Source organism: Callorhinus ursinus, unplaced genomic scaffold (assembly GCF_003265705.2).
Source record: "Callorhinus ursinus isolate GAN/ISIS: 27379988/994484 unplaced genomic scaffold, GSC_fseal_2.0 scaffold4, whole genome shotgun sequence".
Classification (NCBI taxonomy): Eukaryota; Metazoa; Chordata; class Mammalia; order Carnivora; family Otariidae; genus Callorhinus; species Callorhinus ursinus.
This window is the reverse complement of record NW_027397066.1, coordinates 40,555,593-40,571,486: the sequence shown is the minus strand read 5'-3', so window position 1 is coordinate 40,571,486 and position 15,894 is coordinate 40,555,593. Positions and strand designations below refer to the sequence as shown.

Below are 15,894 nucleotides of genomic sequence, written 5' to 3'. Positions count from 1 at the left end.
TTAAAAAAAATAAAAAAATAAAATTTGAAGGTTCTTACAGAGGCCAGAGGAAAAGAAACATCAGGGGACAACCACAGGCTCTGCCAAGGTGGTGTGCCTCAATGGTGATTTGTATTTGTTACTAAGTAAGTACTCAAGATTCCTAATGAATTATTTTAGAACCATGAGTGGATTCAAGGTCATCCCTATATTAACACCTATTCTCGCTTCCTTATATTTTGATGAGTTTTCTTTTTGAGGCAGTGTTTAATTCAACAGTAGGGAATTGAGTAAAACACAGTCTTTTCAGTGCCTCGGTCTGCAGTGAATTACTGCTGCTAATAGTTAGTCCTTAGCAACGTTTGTGGTTTTGTCCGGTGTGAATATATTAGTAAGAAAGCGTCATGCATTTATCTTAATGGCAATCATGTTGGTTCTTACGAAGGGAAAAAGGTTAAGAAGTCTTACACCAAATGAGTTCGAAAAGTGCTTATCAGCTTGAAAACATGTGTGATTCAGGGCATATAAATTCTCTTTTGCATGAACCACTTGCAGTGTTAGCACCTGGGAAGCTTGTTCACAATACAGGGTCCTAGGCCCACTCCATACCGTAGACTAAAAATCTCTGGGGGTGAGGCCCAGAAATGTACCAATGGCACAAGCTCTCCAGGTGATTCCTATGGACACTGGAGGTTGGGAGTACTTCCAGGTGTCCTAGGGAAAAGCGTTGGCCAGCACTTTTCCCAGGCTGCCATGGACACATTCAGCCGCGTCTGGCTGCTGGGCTGCTGCTGGTGCAGCTGGAGGCACAGGCTACCGGCTCTATCATGATCATCAGTGATGTTGTTTTACCAAGTGTCCCTGACAACAGTGTGACGTTGAACTGCTACCATCTACCTCTGCATCACCAACACTGCTATTCTTTGTGGCTTGAAATTCAACGGAAGATTATAAGCAACTCTTGGAAGGTCAATATGTCGAATAAACTCATTTGCTGCCTTCTCCCCCCGTCTTTATTGTGCAGGCTTCCCAAAGTGTAATATACCAGGCTGTAGTCTGTAGATGTAAGAGATTTTTTTGGCTTCCAGACATACAGTGATGGGCTGGGGACTGAGAGATCTACCCTAGGAGGCAGAAGAGCGTAACCTGCTGTGCTGTGGGGTCCACAGCTATACGGGGAAAGAGGAAGTGAGCCTCTGTTCTATGCTCAGGGCTCACCACGTGTTTCTGGTGTACACAAGCTCAAGTAATGCTCATAACAGTCCCACGGGAGAGTGACATCTCCCTTTATTCTCATTCTCCGGAGTAATTAAGGAACCTGCTTAAGCTCACCCAGGAAGTAAAAGAGGCTAACTGACCCTCCTTGACTCAGGGTCAATTAGCAAAGTAGAAGAAAAGCGACAAGGATCTTTGTGGTTCTTGAATGAACACATTTCCACCACAGAGCATCTTCAAACATTTGTGTTTGCGCATCCCAGCAGGAAAAGCATCTGAGTGTGTCTCCCCTATGTATTTATTTATAAATCTATACATTAGAAACCAGTTTGCTCTTCACACCTTAGAGGGTACCAGCATCACCCGCTGAGCTTATTCCGGCACAGCTCATCAGGCCCCATCCCCAGAGCACCAGACATCCTGTAGGTTTGAGATGGGACCCAAGAATTTGTACTTTTAACAGGTTCCCAGGGGATATCGATGCAGCCTCTGACGGACCTGGCTTTCAGCAGCTTTGCCATCAGCATAACCCCAAGGCAGACATTTGAAGCACTAAAATATGATGGAATAAAATAGCAAATCTAATTAATATTTTTCCTTCCACCAGATAATTGTCTTATGCAGCTCCAGGAGTGGAAGATCCCATTTTGGATACCAGTGCATTGAACTGAGCCACACTGGCTTTCCTTGTCAGAGAGGCAGGCTAGGTAGCACTTCAGAAATCACAGAAATTTCCCAAACCTCAAACGTTGCGAATAAAGGAGATAATAAAGGGACACATCAGATGGGCACAGCTCTTGGTCCCACTAACATCCCCCCGGTGTGCTCAAGCACCCTGCCTTTCATTTTCAGCACACTCTACTCCTATCATCTTTCCTCTGCCTTAATTTTTTTCCCCTTTGTGATAACAGCTACCATCACTTTCAGGTAATACAATCTAGCACCCCTGTTGTTCCTTTTATGGAAATTCTAGCCACTGCAAGTACATGTGGTACTTGATATCCACAAAGCAAAAATGTTCTGAGTGAATGACGCTTTGATTGAACTTTAATTTTGCTGTCGCTTTGAAGTCCTGGCTCTGCATAAGTGATGTGCTGTGCAGCATGGTTACTTTCAGAAGCACTCCGAAGGGGATTTTTTCCCTACTCACATATGATGTAGATTTCCAGGGTGGTCTTGTAGATTTCTTCAGTGCTTTTGCTGTTTGGGTGAAAAATGAGGCAGGCTTATATGCTGTAAATAAAACCAGTCCCAGCACTTTGAAAGAGAAGAGACAAGGTATTTGCAAAACCTTGGTGCATAAATTTAAATCTAAAGGTTATTATAGCAATGGGCTATAGTAGCAAGAGGCTATTGTAGCAATACAATTATATTATAAATAAAATAATGTATGATATGGTTAAGATATATTATAAATATTATAAATTATAACAATAGGCTGTACTATAAAAGAAAAATGAAAAAAAAAGCCATTGCTTCAGTGGATGAGAAAAGAAGCATCTTTTGAAATTTCAACATAAAGGCAAGTGGAAGCGTAACTTATTAGTAAAGACAAAGTGCCTTCTCCCAGAGATAACCCCAGAGTTTCCTGTGACCAAATCTGAGCAATAGAGCAAATGTCATGGACTGAGAGGTGCTTTGCAAAAAGCCATTTGTACTGTACAGGAAGACTGCTGTGACCCATGCTCTGGCTTTTGTGGAATAAAGTCTCGATTTCAAACCAGATTCCAAAGGCCTCATGCATATGGATCAACAAAATGGCTCATGCACATTTCTTGCCCCAGCTATATATTTCTTCCCTAGTTTTCCACCCCCATTAATCTCAAATAAATGGCGCTTCTTCCATGGGTTAAGCCCTTGCTGGCTCAGAACTTAGAGTAATGTTAATCCAGCAGCGTACACTAAGGGCATCATCTGGCACAACTACAATATCCAGTTCTTACAGAGCAATTATCCAGTTCCCACAGAAGGTCTTCCACCTTCCCTCCTTGCCCCTCACCTCATTCCTGCCTCAGAAAGGAAAAGGTCAAATGGGAGAAGAGAGGCACCTGGGACATGTGCCATCAGAAGCAGACACAGAAGGCCTATCTGGGCCTCGGATACCCTGGACATGTCTGATGACTTTTAAAAGAGGAGGAGCAAAAAAGCAGTGTTTGCATATTATGCCCCTCAGAAAATATTTACTTGAGTCCAATGATGTGTCCTGCAATATATGTATGCCAGTCTTAGAATCAGCAGTTACTAAATGTGCTATTCTGGGCAGGTCAACTGAATTAGCCCGAGTATTGTTTTCCTCAGCTAGAGAATGCAAATAAGGCCTCCTGAAATCTAGCTGTGGCAGATTAAAGATGGCCACACACTTTTTGACACCTCTCCAATTGAGAGGTAGAGTCCTGGTTCACCATCTTGGAATAGTGAATAGGATGCGCCAGAAGTAACATTGTTTAATTTCTGAGCCTAGGCCTTACTCTTCTGGAAGCTTCCATGTTCTATCTCCTGGAATACTTACTTTGGGAGCCCTGGGCCACCATATATAAAGTCCAACTACCCAACAACATAGAGAACACAGCTAAGGGGCTCAGCTAAATCTAGCCTTCCGGCTGTCCTCATCAGGACACAGTCACATGGTAAAACCAACTTGGACTCCCCAGTCCAGCCCAGCCACCATCCACATGCCAGCAAGTGACCCCAGTCAGTGCCACATAGAACGATTACCCAGCCAAGTTCTGCCCAAATTTCTAACCTGCAAAATCATGAGACATAGTTTATTATATAATAATAGGTAATCCACATTAGACGATTGTGAGACTCAAAAAGAGATTGTAGATGGAAAAGGACTTGTAGACTGCAAAGCAACATGTTTTGTCAATAGTTGATAAAAGAACAAGTACAGTCTCTGAACACAGGCATTTACTAAGGATTAATTTTGGTGACATTTGCCATTACTACTTAAGGATGCAGTCACTTGCCATCGGGTGACAGTAGTGGAGATTAAGAGAAATACATTCAACATCTAGATATTTATTTTGATAAGGTCCAAGGCTCTGTAAGTAAGGTATACTAATGCAAACTCCAGCTAAGCAAAGAATATACCATCAGGCTTCATGTTATTTATTTCATAAAGGAATTTGGAACAATGATTTCTTTTCTTCTTCTATGATTATACTCACCTTAGAGTATTTTGAAATAATAAAATCAGTTAGCCAGAATATTCAAAAACATGGTACTGTATCTGAAAATGCCATCAATGCTTCTTGTTGAAAATCTTTCCAAAATGCCATAATAACTTTCTTGCCTTAGTAAGCTAGCTGTTCAGGAAATCCAAGATCTTTGAAAAGATTGTGAAAAGTTACTTCATAAGTTGAGTGTTTGAAACTTCAAATGCATTTTCCCCCTGAAACAACACTACAAATGATAATAAGATTCCAAGACACAACGCCAATAGAATTACAAATGTTTTATAATGCTGCATAATTATATATTTTAAGGTTTAAAAAAAATGCCCCCAGCCAACTCCATGTAGTGATTTCTTTAAACCTCATAAAATATGCTCCACCTTATCAAACCCTTTTCTGTCAGATCTAAGGGAGTGTGCAGGATGTCAGAGCCCACCCAGGAGGGCAACAGCTTTAGGAAGGTGGCGTCTGTGTCCTGTTGCCTGGGTCTGTCCAGAGCTCAGCACAGAGCCCATCCCCAGGAAGCACTCGGCAGCTGTCTGCTGTTGATCCCTGAAGCAGCAGGGTATAGAGACTACAACATGGTTCAAATCAGAGAGACCAAGCTTGGACTCTGCTCTGCCTCTTGCTAGTGGCAACCACGAGCAGAGCTCAGCATCTGTAAGCCTCCGTTTCCTCAACAATAAAATGAGAATCAGTAATGCCAACCACATGGTGCTCCTGCAAAAATTCCATGGAACATTTTGACGAAAGGCTTGTACCATGCCTGGCACACAGGAAGTCCTCCAAAAGGGGCAGCAATTATTACTATTACTGAATGCCCACATATCCCATTTGTGTCTCCATCCACTGCCTACTTCAGCATTTCTGGGGAGTGGAGGGTGAGGGAGGAAGTGCAAGGAGAAACTATTACAACTTCTATGTATATTTCTTTTTACCCCAAAATATTGGAGGTAAATTAAGCTTTACTTATATTTGATATATGGATTTATAGGAATGCATATATGTAAGTTATAAATAAATACACTGAGAGTACACACTGCATTGCTCAGTGTTTAAATTTTAAATAATACAGCTGTACACATCAAAATGTTTGAAGAGCACTGGCCTGATCCTTCAAATAAGTCACTGGAACAGAAGCAAGGGCAGTGGTAGACCCTGACCTCAAAGAAGGAGCCCAGCAATGGGTAGAGGGAGCTAATGTCCTTAGCCACAAGAGGGCTCTTGAGTCTCTATCCCCCAGCCTCCAGCAGAGGCAAAATCCTGCCTTCTTCAGGCAGGAGTGATGTTGGAGGGGCAGAAGAGAGAGGGAAAGTAAGAGAAAGTGGGATGAACTCTTAACAGCCAGCCGGCTAGGTAATCCGTTGGTGACAAAGTTAGCCAGTGAGTGGACATGGGTTCCCTCTGGTCAAGGAACCTCACGAGATGGAGGAAGTAGAACTTCCACAAGGGCTGCTGACACTGGGGCTGACAAAGTGGAGGAGACAAATGAGGACAGGGGGTGGCTGGGAAAGAAATCTGCCCCGGAGATGTAGGCCCTGCATTAGTGCCTGGACGGAAAGGCAAGCAGTGGGTGGGGAGATCAGCTCTGCCCTAGCAGGGTGGTGAATCCAGGACTAGGGCGCCATCTGTGTATTTGAGACGTGTGTAAGACAGGCAGACATAACTCAATTTGGAACATCAGCTTTATAGGATAGAGGTTTGGACTATCTATCGGATCTTCATGATACTCCCTAGAAACGTTTTCCCCCAACAAATTTAATAAGGGGCAGGATTATGAGGAAGATGGAATGCTGGGCCAGGGAGTCAAGAAAACTGTATTCTTTTTCTGGCTTTTCTATTATTTAGCTGTATCCTTCTATCAGTCACCTAGTGCCTCTGAATTCCATTTTCTCCCATAAAGAATGAGAGCTGATTTACCTGGTCCCGCGAGTCCCCTCCAGCCCTGTGACTGTGAATTCCAGGATTCTGAAATGGGCATATTCTCTTACGATTTGCCTCTTCTGCCTAAAAACTGAGCACAGGGAAGAATTACAGCTTATTAAGCGTATCTGGTTATTTACCAGTGTTTGACTGTTTCCTGTTCTAGAGTCTTCTTCAATGTCTTTATTCTGAAGTAACAGCTATGTTACTGCTCCTACTTGCTGTTCACATCCTGAGGGCAGCTCAAAGCGTTAATTCTTCTAGAGCTCCGTAATAGAGATTAGGTAGTCTGAGAGTGAGAAAAAGAGAGTAAGAGATGGAATTATTAGCTCATAGGAAGCTATAACTAAAGTAATCAGATGCTTCCCAAATGCACAGGAATGAAACCAGCTACTGACCCAATTGTATTAAAGTAAGATAAATTCACTGCTTCGCAGCAGATAAGCACTTTTCCTTTTCCTTTTTTTTTTTTTTTTGTCTTTTCCATTGTTCCCAGAATCCATCTGATCATCTAAAAAGTGTACTGGAATTAAAAAAGCAAATAAGAAACGGGAGGCAAGAGAATACCAGTCTTGAACTGCCAAATTCCACTAAGTGAAAATTTGGTTGGAGAGCAAAGAGAGAAGAAAGGAGAGCCTGGTCTCCAGAACAGAGGAGACATCAGCTATTATGAGTGTGTCCACTGTAAAGTAGGGACAGAGATTGGGATGTTTCCATTTTTCCCCACTGGACTCCCTTCCTCTCTTTACCAACCACCCCCACCGCGGGTTGAGTCACTGGATTATCAGACCTGTTCTCCTAGTCAGTTTGGGCTGCTATAACCAATGACCCATAGACTGGGTGGCTTAAACAACAAATATTTCTCACAGTTCTGAAGACGGGGAAGTACAAGATCAAGGGGCCAGCAGATCCAGTATCTGGTGAGAGCCCTTTTCCTGGTTTGTTAGATGGCTGTCTCCTCCTTGTATCATCACATAGTGAAGAGCAGAGAAAGAGAGAGAGAGAAAGCTCTTGAGTCTCTTCTTTACAAGGGCGCTAATCCTATTCATGACAGCTCCACCCTTGTGACCTAATTTCCTCTCAAAGGCTCTACCTCCTAATGCCATCACCTTAGGGAGGATTTCAATATACAAATTTTGGGGCGTACACAGTCCATAATACCTGCTCCCCTAGAGGCATACTCAAGAAACAAGTGAATTCTCATCTTAAATTTAAAAGGAATCTGGAAAAAAAGAAAGAAAACAAAAGCCAGATTCAACATATTGCTAGCTAGCTAAATTTTTTAAGGGGAAAAAATAAATCTAAATGGAAAACTGCCAGAAATGTTAGAAAATGTTTACAAGGATATTGTTAGAAAGTTTCTGTTATGGAAAAAAAAAATGTTTATATAGTATCTTACTCTGCCAGGAAGCAGTGCAAACATGAGGAATCTCTACACTTTTCCTTCTCTACAAAGTAAGCTAAAATTGAGGAGGAATTAGGTCTCCATGTACTTTCTGTTAAAAAAAAAAATTGAGGAATTAGGTCCCCTAATTAGTCATTAGGAATGACTCCCAGTCATCCGGTATCCAATTATAGAATATGAACTCTGGTGTTATCATTAACAGGAACCCCAAATTTCCATAGAATTGATTTAATTTCTAATCCATAGATTTTTTTTTTAAGATTTTATTTATTTGAGAGAGAATGAGAGAGAGAGCACATGAGAGAGGAGGGAGGGTCAGAAGGAGAAGCAGACTCCCTGCTGAGCAGGGAGCCCAATGCGGGACTAGATCCTGAGACCCCAGGATCATGACCTGAGCCAAAGGCAGTCGCTTAACCAACTGAGCCACCCAGACATCCTCTAATCCATAGATTTCCTCAGAACCCCTAAAAATAAGGAGAGCAAAGAGCATGTTGTATTTTGCTGGGTCGCCAGCTTATTAATCATTTCAAGTTTAGCCACCTTCTCAAAGTCTCCAGAGCAGTCCCCTTGAGCTCCCTTCCCCCAATCTACCACAGGCCTAAGCCTCCTACTCCAAGGCAGTCCAGCGGGTCTGCTCAGAGGGCCCAGCAATCAGAGAAATTGTGGTCAGCCACACCCTCAGCCCACCCAAACAACAAGGCCTTTATTTTACCTCAGGATTCAGCAACCGCAAGCATGTGCCATACCACATGGTTCGAGGCACTCTGAATTACTAAACTTGCGATAGCATAATAACCATCAGGTTAAGGGGGATTACATAATACCAATGCTCCGTGTACTTTCTGTTAAAACTAATGAAAGATGTATCCTTAGACTTGCATAAAAGCACACTACTTTGAAGCACACTACTGTAAAGGTGTAAAGAGATTATTAAATATCTTTTTCTTTATATGTAGACAAAAGATAGTGTCTTTGCAAAAATAAAACTTATGCATTTGAATTTTCCCCTTATCTCTATTTCCTGGGAGACTTCCATCTCTGGATCTGAGTTTCTTCTCACCTGTCTTCCAGTTCTGCTATTTTTCTATTCTGGTATTAAAACATTTCACTGAGGGCACCTAGGTGGCTCAGTTAAACTTCTGACTCCTGGTTTCATTTTAGGTCATGATCTCAGGGTCAAGCCCCGCATGGAGCTCCCTGCTCAGTATCAAATCTGCTTGAAATTCTTTTTCTCCCTTTCCCTCTTCCCATCCCCCTGCACACTCTCTCTCTCAAATACATAAATAAAATCTTTTTTTAAAAAAACACTTCACTGTACTCTTAATTTTAGTTATAGTATTTTTGGGAATTCTAGAATTTTTCATTTTTTCAAAACTGCCACGTCACTTTTTATAGTTTTCATTCCCTGTCAGAATGTTCAAGCATGGCTTTTATGTCCTTGAGCCCAGTGAGCATAATTTTTTATAGTCTATATCTGATAAATCCATACTGAAGCCTCAGTGTGTCTGTTTCTGTTGTTTCTGCTGATCATGATTTATGGTGTCTTATCTCCTATTGTGCTCAGTCATCTTTGGTTGTATAGTGGACATTGTGTATGAAAATTATTTGTAGAAATCATTTGAGATCTGTTATCTCCCTCCTAAGAGGATTATTCATATTCATGTTATTCATTATTTATTCATTATTCATATTCATTTTATTGTATTGTATTGTATTTACTTATTTTACCAGGTGTCTACGGGCATCAGCCATCCAGAATCATCTCAACCTCAGTTCAGGGCTTGAGATTTTTTTGGTCCATCAAGATCAGGGCTTCTCAAACTGACATAACTTGTGGATCTTGTTAAAGTGCAAATTTTGATTCAGTGGAACTGGGGCAAACCTTGAGACTCCCATGTTTTTAACAAGCACCGCCCCCCCCCAGCGATGTCAGTACTTGTGATGGTTAATTTTATGTGTCAACTTGACGGGCCATGGGATGCTCAGATTAAACATCATTTCTGGGTATTTCTACAAGGGTGTGTCTAGATGAGATTAACACATAGATCTGTGGACTCAGTAAAGTATATTTGCCTCCTCAGTATGGGTTGACATCATCCAGTCTAGTGAGGGCTGGAGTAAAACAAAAGGTGGAGGAAGGGGGAATTCACCCTTTCTTTCTTCCTGCCCAGTTGCTTGAGCTAGGACGTAGATCTTCTCCTGCCTTCAGCACTTCTGGTTCTCAGGCCTTCAAACCCAGACTGGAATGTATATCATTGGGTTTCCTGGTTCAGGCCTTCAGACTCAGACTGAATTATACCACCAGCTCCTCTGGGTCTCTAGCTTGCAGACAGTAGATTATAGGACTTCTCAGCCTCTGTAATTGAATGAGCAGATTTCATATAATAAATCCATTTATATAGATGGATATATCTATAGCTATCTATCTATCTATCTATCTAATCTCCATCCTATTGGTTCTGTCTCTCTGGAGAACCCTAGTACAGTGCTGATGGTCCATGGTTCCATACTTTAAGGAGCAAGGACTTAGAATGACTTGAAGCAGGCTTGCAGTTCTTTTGAGTGCTGACTTATTTCCAGTTTCTCCTAACATGGGTGTTTTCCATTTGATTTCTGCTTCCAGTAATTCTGAAAGTTTATCTGTAGATTCTGATGGATTTTCTTACATAAGCAATCATGTGGTCTGAAATAATGACAATTTTATTTTTTCTTTTCCAATTCTTATATCTTTTGTTTCTCTAGCCCTATTGCACTGGGTAGGACCTCTAGTACAACTGAAGTAGTCATAGCAGGCATTCATTGATCTCATCAAAAAAGCCATGCCTGATCTCAAGAAAAAAAATTTCAGTAGTTCACTGTTGTCATGGTCACTGTAAGATTTTGTACATATACTTTATTAAGTTTTCTTTTTATTCCCAGATTGCTAAGATGTTTTCTAAAACATAATGAATGGGGGATGCCTAGGTGGCTCAGTTGGGCGTCCAACTCTTGGCTTCGTCTCAGATCATTATCCCAGGGTCATGGGATCAAGCCCCATGTGGGGCTCCACGCTCAGTGTGGAGTCTGTTTGGGATTCTTTCCCCTCCTTCTCCCTCCCCCTCTGCTCCTCCCCCTGCTTGCACTCTCTGTTTCTCAAATACATAAAATCTTTAAAAAAATAATGAATGGGTATCAAGTTCTATCAAATGCTTTCTTAGATATATCTTTGCATATATTGCGGAGGTGGAGAATTATATTGGTTGACTTTCAAATGTTAAACTGAGACTGCTTCCCTGGAATAAACCTAACTTAGTTATAACATATTATCTTTTTATAAAATGCTGGATTTGGTTTGCCATTATTTTGCTTAGGAATTTTGCATCCATGCCCATGATAGAGATTGGCCTATAATTTTACTTTCATTTAACATTCTTTTCAGTTTTGATATTGTATTAGTCTGGGCTCTCCAGAGAACAGAACAATAGATGAAGATGAGAGGTTAGATAGATAGGTACATGGATATAGATAGCGACAGATACAGTTTTATCTGTATGGATTGGATGATGCTCATTAATAGGAAATAATTTTGGTAAAACATTTGGCTCAATAGAGGGTCAATGGTCTATTTAAGTTACCTGTATCTCTTGATATGCCATATTTTCACTACTATTTAGTTCAAAATATTTTCCATTGTGAGCTCTTCTTTGACCCATGGGTTACTTAGAAATTTATTATTCTCTTTCCAATATTTAAGGATTTCTCATTATCTTTTTGTTTCTAGCTTAGTTTCATTGTCATCAGAGAATATATTCTGTATTAATTCAATACTTTGACGTTTGTTGAATTTTGTTTTTTTGGCCCAGTACATGATCAATTTGGGTAAATATTCCATGTGCACTTGAAAAGAATGAGTAATTTGAAGTTGCTTTGGGGCACTGTTCTATACATTAACTGTGTTAAGTTTAACTGTGTTGTTCAAACTTTCTGCTTATTCTGTCACTTACTGAAAGAGGAGTATTGAAATCTCCACCTTGGATAAGCCCTTTGAGATGTAAGTAGGTCCTGAGAGCTTGATGAGTAAGAAGGAGACTAAGAGAGATAATCTGATCTGCATTAGAAATTAACAGCTATGTGGAGTAGATGTGGAAACCAGAGCCGGTTAAGAGGGAGATTCCTAAACTCTATGATGTGGATGATACAGATTTATAAAACAAAGGAATATCTATTCTGTTTAAAAGTGTTTTGGGTTTCTATAATGTAAACTCCTCTCTGTCTTTCTAAGATCTTCATTAAGATATGCTACCCACTTGGTTTTGAGGAAGTCAAGGGAAGAATCGAGTTCTATGTTTGCTTGTCACAGTACAGAGGTGGCACTTGCTGTCGGTGTCGATCTGCTTCCCCAGAACTTTGGGAAATATTGAGCACCTGCTGAGTGCCAGGCACTGTCTAGGTGCATTAAATGCACTCTCTCTACCTTGCATTGTAGCATAACCCAAGTCAGAAATGCAAGAGTGAGATCATCTATGAACTGAAATATGACAGGGGAAAATAAGTGAGAGAGACCATAAAAAGGTGAACCTTGCCCTTTAACCTCCCACAATTCACAGAAATCTTGAGGAGGACACTGTCTTCAGGAGGAAGTAGAAGGAGGATTCTGGCCATCTTATCCAGGGCTGAAAGTAAGGGGACCTCAGCTGGCATCTAGGTTATGTAACTTTGTAAGTATCGCTGTCAGGAGATAATGTTGCTAAAGCCAGAGGGTCAATAGTCAGTAGTTACTATTCAAGCTGATTCTGTATCTTTCTGTCTCTCCAAATTGGCGGTTAGGATCCAAAAAAAAAGGGCAGTATTTTTCTCAGGTGACACCTCCACCACCACCTCGTGCTAGCGCAGAACTATGGCCGTAAGAGACACTAAGTAGTATGTTTGCTGTTGTCAGGTTCTCAAAGTTCCCCAGACATGATTAGGCTCAAGGGCTGTATTAGTTATCTACCGATGCATAGCAAATTGCCCCAGTCCCTATAGGTGGCTTAAAACAACAGTTACTGTCTGTTAAGAATTTAGGAGCAGCCAAGCTACATGGCTGGGCTTAGGTCTCTCATGAGTTGCAGTCAAGATGTCAGCTGGGGCTGAAGTAGAGTTTGGAGCTTGGCTGAGGCTGGAGGTGCCACGTCTGAGGTGGTTCACCGACATGGCCATTGGCAAGAGGTCTTAGTTCCTCACCACCTTTCCTCAGGGCTGCTTACAATATGGCCGCTGACTTCTCTCAGACCCAGGAGAGTGAGACAAGGCAGGAACTGCAAGATCTCTTACAACCAAAGCTTGGAAGTCACAAGCCATCACTTACACTTTATTCTCTTCATCAGGAGTGACTCGTTACATCAATCTGCAACTCAAAAAAGAGTTAGGCTCCACTTTTTGAAGTGCCAAATCATTTGTAGAAATTTTATTTTTTATTTAATTAAAATTGTTTTAAATTTGAGTATAGTTGACAATGTTACATGAGTTGCAGGTGTGCAGCATAGTGATTTGACAAGTTTATACATTATGCTGTGCTCACCACAAGTGTAGCGACCATCTGTCCCCATAGAGCGCTATTACAATTGCATCAACTATATTCCCCATGTTATACCTTTTATTCCCATGACTTATTCATTCCATAACTGGAATCTCCCACTCCCCTTCACCAATTTTTTTAAAGGTTTTTTATTTGTTTATTTGAGAGAATGAGAGAGAGAGAGTGCATGAACTGGGGAGAGGGGCAGAGGCAGAAGCAGGTTCCCTGCTGAGCAAGGAGCCCGATGCGGGGCTCGATCCCAGGACCCTGGGATCATGACCTGAGCTGAAGGCAGACACTTAACCACTGAACCGCCCAGGCACCCCCCCTTCACCTATTTTTGCCCAACCCTCCTTCCCCCTCCCCTCTGGCAACCATCTGTATTTATAGGTCTGGTTCTGCTTTTTGTTTGTTTATTCATTTATTTGTTTTTTAGATTCCACATATGATTGAAGTCATATTTGTCTTTCTCATACTGACTTACTTCACTTAGCACAATACCTTCTAGGTCCATCTGTGCTGTCCCAAATGACACAATCTCACCCTTTTGTATGGCTACATAATATTCCTGTGTGTGTGTGTATGTGTGTGTGTGTGTGTGTGTGTGTGTGTGTGTACATATCACATCTTCCTTACCCATCGATGGGCACTTAGGTTACTTCCATATCATGGCTATTGTAAATAATGCTACAAATTTCAAAGCAGTGTTTTCATTTTCTTTGAGAAAATACCCAGTAGTGGAATTGTTGGATCATATCATATTTCTCTTTTAATTTTTTGAGGAACCTCCATACTGTTTTCCACAGTGGCTGCACCAATTTGCATTTCCATCAACAGTGCACAAGGGTTCCTTTTTCTCAACATCTTTGCCAGCACTTGTCATTTCTTATCCTTTTTATTTTAGCCATTCTGACAGGTATAAGGTGATACCTTATTGTGGTTTTGATTTGCATCTCCCTGGTTATGAGTGATGTTGAGCATCTTTTCATGTATCTGTTGGGCCATCTGGATGTCTTCTTTGGAAAAATGTCTATTCAGGGCTTCTGCCCATTTTTTAAAATTTTATTTTATTATTTTATGTTAGTCACCATACATCATTAGTTTTTGATGTAGTGATCCACGATCCATTGTTTGCATATAACACCCAGTGCTCCATGCAGTACGTGCCCTCCTGAATACCCATCACCGGGCTAACCCATCCCCCCTAGGCCCCTCCCCTCTAAAACCCTCAGTTTGTTTCTCGGAGTCCATAGTCTCTGATGGTTCGTCTCCCCCTCCGATTTCCCCCCTTCATTTTTCCCTTCCTTCTCCTAATGTCCTCTCTGCTATTCCTCATGTTCCACAAATAAGTGAAACCATATGATAATTGACTGCCCATTTTTTAATCAGATTGTTTTTTTGGTATTGAGTTGTATAAGTTCTTTGTATATTTTAAATATTGACCTGTTATTGGATAGATCATTTGAAAATATCTTCTCCCATTTAATAGGTTGCCTTTTTATTTTGTTGATGGTTTCCTTCCCTGTGCAAAAGTTTTTTATTTTGATGCAGTCCCAACAATTTATTTTTGCTCTTGCCTTAGGAGACATATCTGGAAAAAATGTTGCTACATCTGATATCTGAGAGATTACTGCCTGTGTTCTCTTCTAGGACTTTTATAGTTTCAGGTCTCACATTTAGGTCTTTAATCCATTTTGAGTTTATTTTTGTGTGTGGTGTAAGAAAGTGGTCCACTTTCATTCTTGCATGTAGGTGTCCAGTGTTCCCCAATACCATTATTGAAGAGATGGTCTTTACCCCATTGTATAGTCTTGCCTCATTTATTATAAATTAATTGGCCACATAAGCATGTATTTATTTCTGGGCTCTCTGTTCTGTTCCATTGATACATAAGTCTTTTTTTGTGCCAGTACCATATTGTTTTGATAACTACAACTTTGTAGTATATCTTAAAATCTGGGAGTGTGATACTTCTACCTTTGTTCATCTTTCTCAAGATGGCTTTGGTTATTTGGGGTCTTCTGTGATTCTGTACAAATTTTAGGATTATTTGTTATAGTTCTTGGTATTTTGATAGGGAATGCATTGAATCTCTAGATTGCTTTGAGTAGCAGGTATATTTTAACTATTAATTCTTCCAATCCACAAGCATGGAATATCTTTCCATTTGTTTGTGTCATCTTCAATTTCATGCAAGTTTTATAGTTTTCAGAATATAGGTCTTTCACCTCCTAGGTTAAGTTTATTCCCAGGTTATTTTATTCTTTTTGGTGCAGTTGTAAAGGGAACTATTTTCTTAATTTCTCTTTCTGCTACTTTGTTGTTAGCATATAGAAATGCTATAGATTTTTGGGTATTAACTTTGTATCCTGGAACTTTACTGAATTCATTTATTACTTCTAATAGTTTTGGGTGAAGTTTTTAGGATTCTCTACGTATAGTACTATGTTATCAGCAAATAGTGAGTTTAACTTCTTTACCAATATAGATGCCTCTTATTTTTCTTTCTTTCTAGTCTGATTACTATGACTAGGACTTCCAGTACTATGTTGAATAAAAGAGGTGAAAGTGGACATTCTTGTCTTATTCCTGATCTTAGAGGAAAGCTCTCTCAGTTTTTCAGCATTGAGTATGATGTTAGCTGTGGATCTTTCATATAT

General features: G+C 40.6%; 2 long non-coding RNA genes across 2 annotated transcripts in view; one reads left to right on the top strand and one right to left on the bottom strand.

Annotated features, from left to right (window-relative positions):
- The window catches only part of LOC112835894 (uncharacterized), a 23,031-nt gene extending 20,875 nt beyond the window's left edge, over positions 1–2,156 (top strand). Inside the window, exon 3 of the long non-coding RNA XR_003211328.2 lies at positions 1,802–2,156. This is a non-coding gene — a long non-coding RNA (uncharacterized lncRNA). The remainder of the gene's footprint in view (positions 1–1,801) is intronic.
- A 67-nt stretch (positions 2,157–2,223) lies between these two features.
- LOC141372601 (uncharacterized) lies at positions 2,224–4,562 on the bottom strand. The gene is made up of 2 exons (XR_012377910.1): positions 4,365–4,562; positions 2,224–2,394 (listed from the first exon to the last, which is right to left on the bottom strand). It is a non-coding gene; the product is annotated as an uncharacterized lncRNA (long non-coding RNA).
- Between the last annotated feature and the right edge of the window lie 11,332 nt (positions 4,563–15,894).